The sequence below is a fragment of the Pseudorca crassidens genome, unplaced genomic scaffold (assembly GCF_039906515.1).
Source record: "Pseudorca crassidens isolate mPseCra1 unplaced genomic scaffold, mPseCra1.hap1 Scaffold_138, whole genome shotgun sequence".
NCBI classification, from domain to species: Eukaryota; Metazoa; Chordata; class Mammalia; order Artiodactyla; family Delphinidae; genus Pseudorca; species Pseudorca crassidens.
The window spans coordinates 182,501-192,500 of record NW_027136065.1 but is presented as its reverse complement, the minus strand read 5'-3'; positions in this window follow the sequence as shown (position 1 = coordinate 192,500).

Below are 10,000 nucleotides of genomic sequence, written 5' to 3'. Positions count from 1 at the left end.
ACCACTTCCCCCTCCCCTCCCCCGTTGTTATTTTTTGGGGTTTTTTTGTTTGTTTGTTTGTTTCCGTTTTGGCTTTTCTGTTTTTTCTTTCTTTCTTTTTTTTTTTTTTCCTTCCCTTTGGTTTCAGGGTCTACCTCATCCAGTCCACTGGCCTTAGTCTCAGTCAGGCCATCGCAGGCTGTGTTCACATTTCGGAGGCGGTAGAGATGTGCAAGATCAAGACAGTTCACCCAGAGAACTGGGCGGCGGGTGCCTTGCTGACATCGAAAAGCTGATCTGCTCATCATGCAGTTCCATTTCCCCTCCTCGTCCTCCTCGTCCTCCTCGTCCTCCTCCTCCACCTCGTCCCCGTCCTCGTCCTCCTCCTCGTCGTCCTCCTCCTCGTCCTCGTCCTCGTCCTCGTCCTCGTCCTCGTCCTCGTCCTCCTCGTCCTCCTCGTCCTCCTCGTCCTCGTCCTCGTCCTCGTCCTCCTCCTCCTCCTCCTCCTCCTGTGTGCTTCTTTCTGTCAAGGAGAAGATTTCCAACTCAAATGCAGACCCAAAGATTTCTAGGTTCCAAAACTTCAGGGTTCCATGGATCATGGTGTCCAAAATCTGCACAGGGTCTTCAATAACGGCCCTCGTTCTCAGCGCACACAAGTCAACCCCAGACCAAGGCACCCTAAGGGCAAAAACCCTCCAAGGTTTCTCCCATTAGACCCCGAACGTCAGCACACACCCCCTCCCCCGGTTTCTATTTCGTATCGCGTGCGCTCAGGCAGACGGCAAACACATCGATCGATCATTTTCCTTTAGCGTGTTTCATGAACGTCGCACTGGCCGAAGAAACCTAGGTGTGTCAAAGCTCATCCCTGCGTAAAAGGCTTTGGCTTCTCCGTGAAGGGGTCGAGCCGAGGGACCCAGGCCCCTCTGTCAACTTTTCACTGGATTCATTGGCCTCACTCTTGTCCCAAGCGACGGCTGGTCAGATTTCTCATGGTCATTTTTTGCCTTCTGGCTTTAGCAAGGGTCTTCAACTGGGGTAAAAAGAGCAGGCTTGCTTGGGGCGCTTTCATGGTGGGGAGGAGGGGGTGGTGGCCCATAGAGGTAGGTCCCTTCGATTCACCCCATCTCAGGTAGTGCCCTATGCAAAACGTTTGCTTTCATACCATCAGGATCCTAACTTTGGAGAGTTTCCCTGCCTTAAACGTCCTCTGCCCTCCGCCTATTCATCCACCATCCACCACCACCCCGCTGACCTGTTCATCCCGTCCATGGTTTTTCTCTTCCGAGAAAGCATGTTACCTACGGCTCGTCCCCAGGCTACGTACGTGTCCATTCACCTCCTGAAAGACATGTCTCGGTCACCTCCGAGAGAGTTCTTGGCAGTGAGGAATAAAACAGCCACTGTCAAGGTCCGCGTGCAGGTTTCTGCGTGGACCTCAGCCGTTCGACTCCCCGCGTCACCTCGGGTCCATTCATAGCAAGGAGTCCTCCGAGGGCCGGGTCTTACGGTGAGAGTGTGTTTGGCTGTGAAAAACACCACCCCTGTTCACAGAGTTCCCAAAAACGGGGGGGTGGGGGGTTGGGGGGTTGGGGTGGGGGTCGGGGTGGAGCTGAGGAGGGCACGGCACGTCAGCATACCGAAGCGTCCGGAACCCCGAGGAGGCGGGCAAGGAAGGAAGATGTCCCCGGGACAAAACCTTCCCTCCCCGTCCTTAGGGTCGATGGCTGGACCTGAGAATTCCATGGACACGAGACGGATTTATGAAACCAGAATTCCAAGAAAGGGGACCTGGCTGGCCGAGACCCCAAAATGAGTCTCTTTGGGGTTTGTTAGGGCGGCAGGCCAGGAGACACCCGCCGTGTTCCACCCGACTCCCAAATGGGGCGAGTTTATCGAAGAAAAAAAAAAAAAAAAGCCAAACCAAAAGCAAACACACACGCAGACAGAAACCCCAGCAAACACACACACACACACACACACACACACACACACACACACACACACACACACACACACACACACACACACTCTGGGTGCGCTATCTGCTGTCCATGATTTCCCGTGCCTTTTGGACATGGCTGATAGAGATGGACATGAAACGGCAGGACAGCAAGCTGGCATCTCGGCCGGCCTAGAGAAGTTTCCCGAGTGAAATATCAGAACCAGGGCGGGGTGGGGATGGGGGGCGCAGAGAGAGGCGGGGAAGGGGGGCCCACGTCACCCGGGAGAGAAGCGGGGGGAGGGGGGCGCTGACCGACCTCGGTTCACCCCGTCCCCCTCCGGCCGAGAACCTGCCTTCGCTTCCTGCCCTCAGGTGTGTGAGAGGAGCAGGTTTCTTTCCCATAACTACCAACACATCATTTCAGTCTTGTTTGTGGGTTTCTTTTTGTATGTTCGTTTTCTGGACGAGGCCAAAGAACCCTTCCAGTGAGTGGAGGCGTGTGTACAAAGGAGGATCTGACAGGACGGGAGGGTGCGGGTCAGTCCCTGTGCCAAGAAACCCAGAGAATCTGTCGTAGCTGAGGCTCGGGCCTTTTGCAGAAATAGGCCAAGAGAGTTCAGAGTTGATCCTTCACTGCCAAACAGTCATCACAGCAGTTTCCTGGAAGGGATTGTGTTGCAAGAGCCAGCGTGGTGACCCTCAGGCCTCAGGCCTCAGGCCTCAGGCCTCAGCCCGGCAGGCAGGCAGGCAGGCAGGCAGGCAGCGGCTATTGTCTGTTGGTCCCGCCCCCACCCCCACCCCCACCCCCGTTCCTTCTCCAGAGCTCCTTCCTAAGTCCCCTGGACTGACCTTTGCCAGGAGCGGGGGAGGGGAGGGGAGGTCCGGACGATTCATTCGGCAGGGCCTCGTTCAATCGCTCCATTCAAATGCAGAAAGCTCTCCGGTCAAGTCGGAGCCTTTGACTTTGCCTCGAGCTTCTCTTTAATGAATGGCTTTGTCTTTTTTCTTTCCCCAATTTCCCCACCCTTAGGCTGTCCCCTCCAAACTGCAGGGAGGGAAGGAGGGAGAGAGGTAAGGGATGGGAGGAGGTTGTGTGAGAAACAGGCCTTTTTTTCCAGGCAAAAGATGTCCCCTCCTTTTCCTAACCCAGGAAACCCCACTACACCATTTGAGAATCATGGACATGCATGGAAGCAGATGTCTTCACTTGAGATCTTCCTCCGCAGGAGGACAGAAAGGCGGGCCAGTGTGTCCCTCTTGTGCTGGCCGGTTCTTAAGTCACTTGAATTCAAAATAATCAATAGAGCATGGAGGCAGATTTTGGGGCGGCCTACTCTGGAGCCCAAGAGTTCCCTCCTCTGAAAGTTCCTTGGAACATATTAAAGCTGAGCTGGTGACTCGTGTGTGTAGGGATGTGTGTGTGTGTGTGTGTGTGTGTGAGTGAGTGAGTGAGTGAGTGAGTGAGTGAAGGAGATTTCTAGATGTCAGGGTCGAAGCAACTTTAGAAGTCTGCAACACCTCTGATGATGTCGTCGGGTGTTTGGTTCAAATTTCGGAGTGGCTCTCAAAGAAACAGGCACGAGGATTGTTTCCATAGGAGCCGTTGTGGCCGTTTCGTCAAGTTCTCTAGCTTCCGTTTGCAGAGCTTCAGGCAAAGGGCCATTTTAGTTCTCAGTGAGGCCAAGTCAAAAGGGTGGGAGAAAATGGCAAACGTTCATGGGGAGAGTCGTAGCCAGATATTGGAGGGAACTCAAAAAACTTCGGGATGCAGTCCAGTTTTCAGGTTAAGAACAACACCCTAAGGGAAACGAGTAGCTCCAGAACTTCATATCCACAAGTGAGTATCCCCGTTTTATGGAAACATAATTTTGGCCTCCAAGTAACGTATGCAAATAACTCGGTTGCCAAGGAAATAAGAAGCCTCACTGAGAGTTTCTGAATTAAGGAAGGTAGGGAGAAAAAGATCAGTGATTCCATCCTGCTGACAGAGGTATAAGTTACCAAATGGAGGTCCATCTTTAAAAATAAAAAAAAAGAAAAAAGAAAAAAGAAAATTGGGTTTTGTTGGTTTGTTTTTGTTTTTCCTTGTACCTGGAAAACAAAAGATTTAAGAATCAGTCCTAATCCCTCTGTCTCTCTGTCTCTTCTTTCTCTCTGTCTCTCTCTGTCTCAGTGTCTCTGCCTCTGTCTCTGTCTCTCTCTGTCTCTCTCTCTCTCTCTCTCTCCCCCCCTCCATATATACATATACATATATATACATACATACATGTATATACATATACCTACATACGTGTGTGTGTGTATATGTATATATGTATATATATATATATATATATATATATATATATATATATATATATATATAAGGTATTTTACGTAGGGTTTTTTTTTTTTTCACATTCTTTTCTCTCATAGGTTTATTACAAAGTATTGAGTAGAGTTTCCTGTGCTATATAGTAGGAGGCGCTTGCTTGTTGATTACCGATTTTATGTACAGTCATGTGTACATGGTCATCCCAACCCCCTAAGTTATCCCCCGCTTCCCCAATCCGTCCTACTTTACACAAGTAGTCATACACATTATCATCCTGTTCATCAGTTCATTCAATCCCGTGTAAGTCATCCTTGTTCTACTTGGAGTCCAGTCTTTCCATCGGTTCTGCCGACCTTGCCTGATGATCGAGCGTGACTGGACGAGTGACGGTTCCAAAAAGTTTGCAAGAGCTTCTGTGAAGGATTGTAGGATTTGCCCAGCGAAGCGGGTGCCGTGATCTGATCACAGGGGAGGCTGTGGAAGGTAGACCCCAAGTGGCAAACACATTTTGTTTTTTTAACAGTCTCTGTGCCACGGTGAGGACATCAGGCTTGCAGTGAGTGAGGGAAGACTTCAACCCACACGGAAGACATACCTACGGCCACAAGAATGTTTGGATGACCCCTACTAAGTGGCAGTGGAATGAAGTCCAGTGGCTGGGGTTCAGAGGGTCCAGAGAGAGGAGGTTTTCTTTCCAGAGAGAAAAATAGTTCCCACCCCCCACCCCCCCCCCCCCCAGGGTTACAAGCATGACAGGTCAGACGTTGCCGGTAGACTGTAGAAATCTTCCCGCCAATGTCTATGTACAATTGGGGTCATCTTCAAGGCACCATGGGTGGGTGAAGGAATGCAAGGTGGAGTGTGGGGGTGGGGGAGGGGGGAGGTTGGCCAGGGAGTAACCAACCGGCCGGGCCGCCGTCTCCCGTCTGCCATAGCCCCGACCGGCTGTTGACAGGACAGAATGGACTCGATCCACGTGTGCCCCGCCACCCCCACCACCTTTCAACAGGCTGTTGTTGCTGCCTTGGCGTGAACGTCGGTTAGAACACCTCCCTGATACTGGGTTCCGTCCCTTTCGTGTGAGCCTCCATTTTGACGACGACAGACAACCCTTTATGCCAGGGCAGAGAAGACTTCCAGGAAGAAACATCCCATCATGTCTGGAACAGTTAGAACACATCGGTGTACAGACACAAGCCAAAGTAGACTTCACGTTGTTCCTTCCTCTTTGACGACGCTTCCCGTGTCATCGAAGCTCTCCAAGAAACGTACTCAGTTTCATCTCTCTCGTTTCTCAGGAGAGAGAACACATTTTTGGGCTATTTCGAGGGCCCTCTCCTCCTGCATCCTAACTCAAAGTGCGTTCTAAGTCCAAAGGACTTCACCTGTCCTTCAACCGGGGGGCAAGTGTGTCCAAAATATCCAAAAGGTTGTAAAGCACTTAATCGGATATAGGTCACTGTGAAACAGTGCTTCGCTAGCCAGGTCACCGACATCCCAAGGAGAGACTTGCTAGGCAGAGAGAGAAGCTTCTTCTTCAGTTCCGAGCCACACCTGGTTCTTTGAATCTCGAGAGGACTAAGCTGATGTGAGTCCTCCGAGACCTGATAACGGCAACCTAGAAAATAAGTGATGACTTTTGACAAGGCATAAGCTTTTCTTTCTTGCTTCCTTTTCCTTCCTTCCTTCCTTCCTTCCTTCCTTCCTTCCTTCCTTCCTTCCTTCCTTCCTTCCTTCCTTCCTTCCTTCCTTCCTTCCTTCCTTCCTTCCTTCCTTCCTTCTCTCTCTCTCTCTCTCTCTCTCTCTCTCTCTTTCTTTCTTTCCTTCCTTCTCTCCTTAAAGATAAAGGAAGAAACCTTTCCTAATCTAATCTAATCTCTCATGATGGACAGAGCAGACTGATGAAAGAAAAACCCAAACCCTAAACCCAAACCCAAACCTTGTCCTTTTAACATAGAGAGACAACTAAATTCTATTTTTGCACTTGTTTCACGTTGATACGAAAACTCATTTCTGTCTTTGAATCCATCCTCATCTTATCCAGTCAGTCCTGACCACGGATCCGATTCCTTTCCAAAGACCATTTTCTTCACACACCTTTTCCAATCGTCTGTGCCCATTTTTAGCCTGTCCCTCGTTTTCTTTCTTTTCCATTGAGAAGTGACCACCTTTAGGACTAAAATCTCTTTCTCCTTCCCCCAAACATTATCTGCATATCTTCTACTTTGCCTCCCCACTCCCCCAAAAAAGTCCTCTTCCTACCATGAGGATGGCGACATCAGGTAGCTTGGACCACACACGTTCCGTTCCTTCTTTGGAATGCCTCGTCCTTGGACACTGTCTGTTTTTTTTTTTTTTTTTTCTTCAGTCAGTCAGTGAAAGTAAGGAAGCCAACCACAGTGAACAGTGTGAATATGGAATACTTTGTAGAAGTCTAGGCTCCTACCGAGTACACTCTTTCCCTAAAGCACAAGATCTATCTAGGCATGGAACCAAACATGCTCAGTCTCTCCTCCGTAAGAGGTCCAAAGCAGGGAGACCCTTAGACTTGTGGAGCCATGAACATTTCAGTATTTTATCTTATGTGGAGGTGATGTAGACACTCGCTGAGATTTCACCCTGCCAATGGCACTTAGCCAACCTCTAAGCCTAGAGATGACCAGAGATGTTGGAAAGTCTTGAAGTCGGCCTATGGAAAACAATCATTGGGGGGAGAGTTCCCCTTAAACATTCTTATCTCGTTAACATCTATGCCCTCTATTCGTTAGGAGCAGTCCTACTTAGATGATTCGTGAACATTTCATGAGACATGAGGGCGGTTCAGTTCGTCATGGTGTCTACACCTCCCGCCCCCCTCCCCTTTCACGTGAGAGATTTTCTTCCTGATTTCAGAGGGGAGAAGTAAAAGAGAGTCAGAGCGTCCCTCTCGTGGTGTTGTCAGTCTAATTCCAAAACTTCTCTATGCCACGGAGGCACGTTTGGGGGCGGCCTACTCAGGGCCCCAAGACTTTCAAAGTCAAACTCAAGGAGGACGTAAATGTACTTCATGCCACCGAACCCGAACCCGAACCGGTGAACCCGATGGCTTACTAGGAGATGACGTGTCATTGGCCCACCCATTTAAGACACGGAACCAGACACCCTCTCCTCGATGACTCGGAGCAAGTGAGTTCCTGGGGGTGGGGTGGGGTGGGGTGGGGTGGGGTGGGGAGGGTGTCTGTCGGAGAGGGTCCTCTGCTCCAGGTGGGTCCATAAGCACTGCACATGACAGTAGGTGTTCATGGTGTTCTTGGGAAGGAAAGACAGGGAGAATTTTATTTTGAAAAGCTTATCTTCTCACAGCATTTACACTATGAACGATGATGCAACTTCACGGGGGGTGTGCGGGGGCAGTGAAGGCCAGGGAGCCTGGCAACATAGAAGAGCCACGGAGGCTGGCTGTGTGTGACCCCAAGGATGTCCGGCGACTCCTCTCACTTGGGGTGGGGGGTGGGGGGCGGGGGTGGAAGCGGGGGGCGAGATTCCTGTGTGTCTGTCTGCATTCATCAGTCGTGGGAGAGGAAAAACGACGTTCCCTCGACGATCCTTCTGAGTTCTTGCCTGAGAGGCCCCTGTCCCCAAAAGACAGCTCGAGAAGAGAGCGACCCACGGCTGAGGAACGCGTGCACCGTGACCCCCACGCAGGAGAAGCCCAAGCCAGGAGTCACTCGAAAGGGCGGGCTCTGAGCTTGAGCTTCTTCTCGAGGAAGATCTTGGTCCTCCTTTCAGGTCAGGAAGAAGAGGGAGAGGCAGAGCGGCAGAGCGTCCTCGTCGCCCACCCGTCGTTTCTGAAGCGCCTTCAATTCGAACTCATCTGTGTGCCAAAGCGGTCCATTTCGGGGTGCCCTATTCCGGTTCCCTCCCCGCACGGAGAAACATGTTCTGTCCCGATTCACTGAAATGCTCCCAAAGGGCCTTGGTGTGAGGCAGTGGACCTATGCCCATCCTGCCTCCTCTTCAAATCATTTCTACCGATACAGAAGAAGAGACACCACCCCCACCCACCATGGCCTGCCAAAGGCAGTGCAGCAGCTATCCCTGTGGGAGTGGGATCCGGTAGCACGCGAACATCAGTCCAACATCCCTTCCAAATCCATGAGTTCTCATGGAAAATGAGGATGCCCCATGACCGGGGATGGGGGGGAGTGGGGATGGGTGAGGGAGAGGGAGACAGAAAACGAGGAAGGGAGAAAGTGGAGGAGAGGCCAGGAGAGGGAGAGAGAGGAAAAAGAGAGAGGGAGGGAGGGAGGGAGGGAGAGACAGGGAGGGAGAGACAGGGAGGGAGAGACAGGGAGGGACAGGGAGGGAGAGACGGGGGGGGTGGAGAGAGACAGAGACAGAGAGACAGAGACAGAGAGAGAAGAGAGACAGAGAGACAGAGAGGGAGACAGAGAGAAAGAAAGAGAGGAGGCGGGAAGAAAGGGATAAAGTGGGGGAGGAAGAGCAGGGGTGGGGGAGAGCGCGAGAGCGAGCGCGAGCGCGAGAGAGCGAGCGCGAGAGCGAGAGCGAGCGCGAGAGAGAGAGAGAGAGAGAGAGAGCGCGAGAGAGAGAGAGAGAGAGAGAGAGAGAGAGAGAGAGAGAGAGCAAGAGAGCGAGAGCGAGAGCGAGAGCGAGAGCGAGAGCGAGAGAGAGAGAGAGAGAGAGAGAGAGAGAGAGAGAGAGAGAGAGAGAGAGAGAGACCGGGAGAAAGAAAGAGACAGCGAGTGGCAGAGACAGAGACAGAGGCGGAGAGTGAGCGACAGGGAGCCAGGTAAAGGAAGGACACAGTGCTTGGGTATCTTCTGAGTGTTCGCACGTGTTTTCTGAGCTATGGAGATCAACATCAGTCCCATGAGAAGAAGAGAATGTGCCAGCCCCAGCCAGCACTGCTTGTCTTTTTGCAGAGATGAGAGTTTTCTAAGTTCGGGGCCCCCAGTGAGGGAAGCCGCCCCTTGTGTTCTGCCCGTGACCCTGATCGGGATGGATGGAGGACGAGGCGACGTGGTTGGGGCTTTCCCCCCTCCCCGCACCCCCCCCCCCAAGTCGGGAACCTCTCTTTCTACCTCTTTGCACACTCCATTCATTCTGAGACCACCGTTGGCATAGTCCTTTCCATGTTAAACATGATACGCCCTTGCCAAGAGACCCAAGTTCTGGAACCTCCAATGGATCTCTCCTGTATGCGTGGACAAGATCTCTCCAGTCCATCCCGTCAGATGAATGATTCTCAATGATCCTGAAAAACATGGATGAGGGCTAGCGTGGCTAAGGGCTTCCCTGGCGGTCTAGTGGTTAGGTTAGGTCTCCATCCTTCCACTGCACGGAATTGAATGAATGAATGAATGAATGGAGTGAGTGAGTGAGTGAGTGAGTGAGTGAATCAATCAATCAATCAATCAATCAATCAATCAATCAATCAATCAATTTTAAAAGCGTTCATTAAAAAAGAACAAAAATAGACTAGAGTGGCTACCATCCCTCGCCCCCCTCCCTGGCCTCCGGCCCACGATCTAGAATCCCCTGCCCTCCTTGCTCCCACTCGAATACCTCCGTCACTCAGAGGTTGGCCCCGCCCACCTAGGCCGGCCCAGCCATCTGGTCGACCTCTTTGGCCCGTATAAAAAGCGACCGACCGGCAGGTGGCGCCCGACAACGGGCAGTCGAGTGAGCGGGCCGCATCGGGATCGGGATCGGGAGCAGCAGGGCGGCGGGGACACGATGACGAACCCGATCCTCCTGGT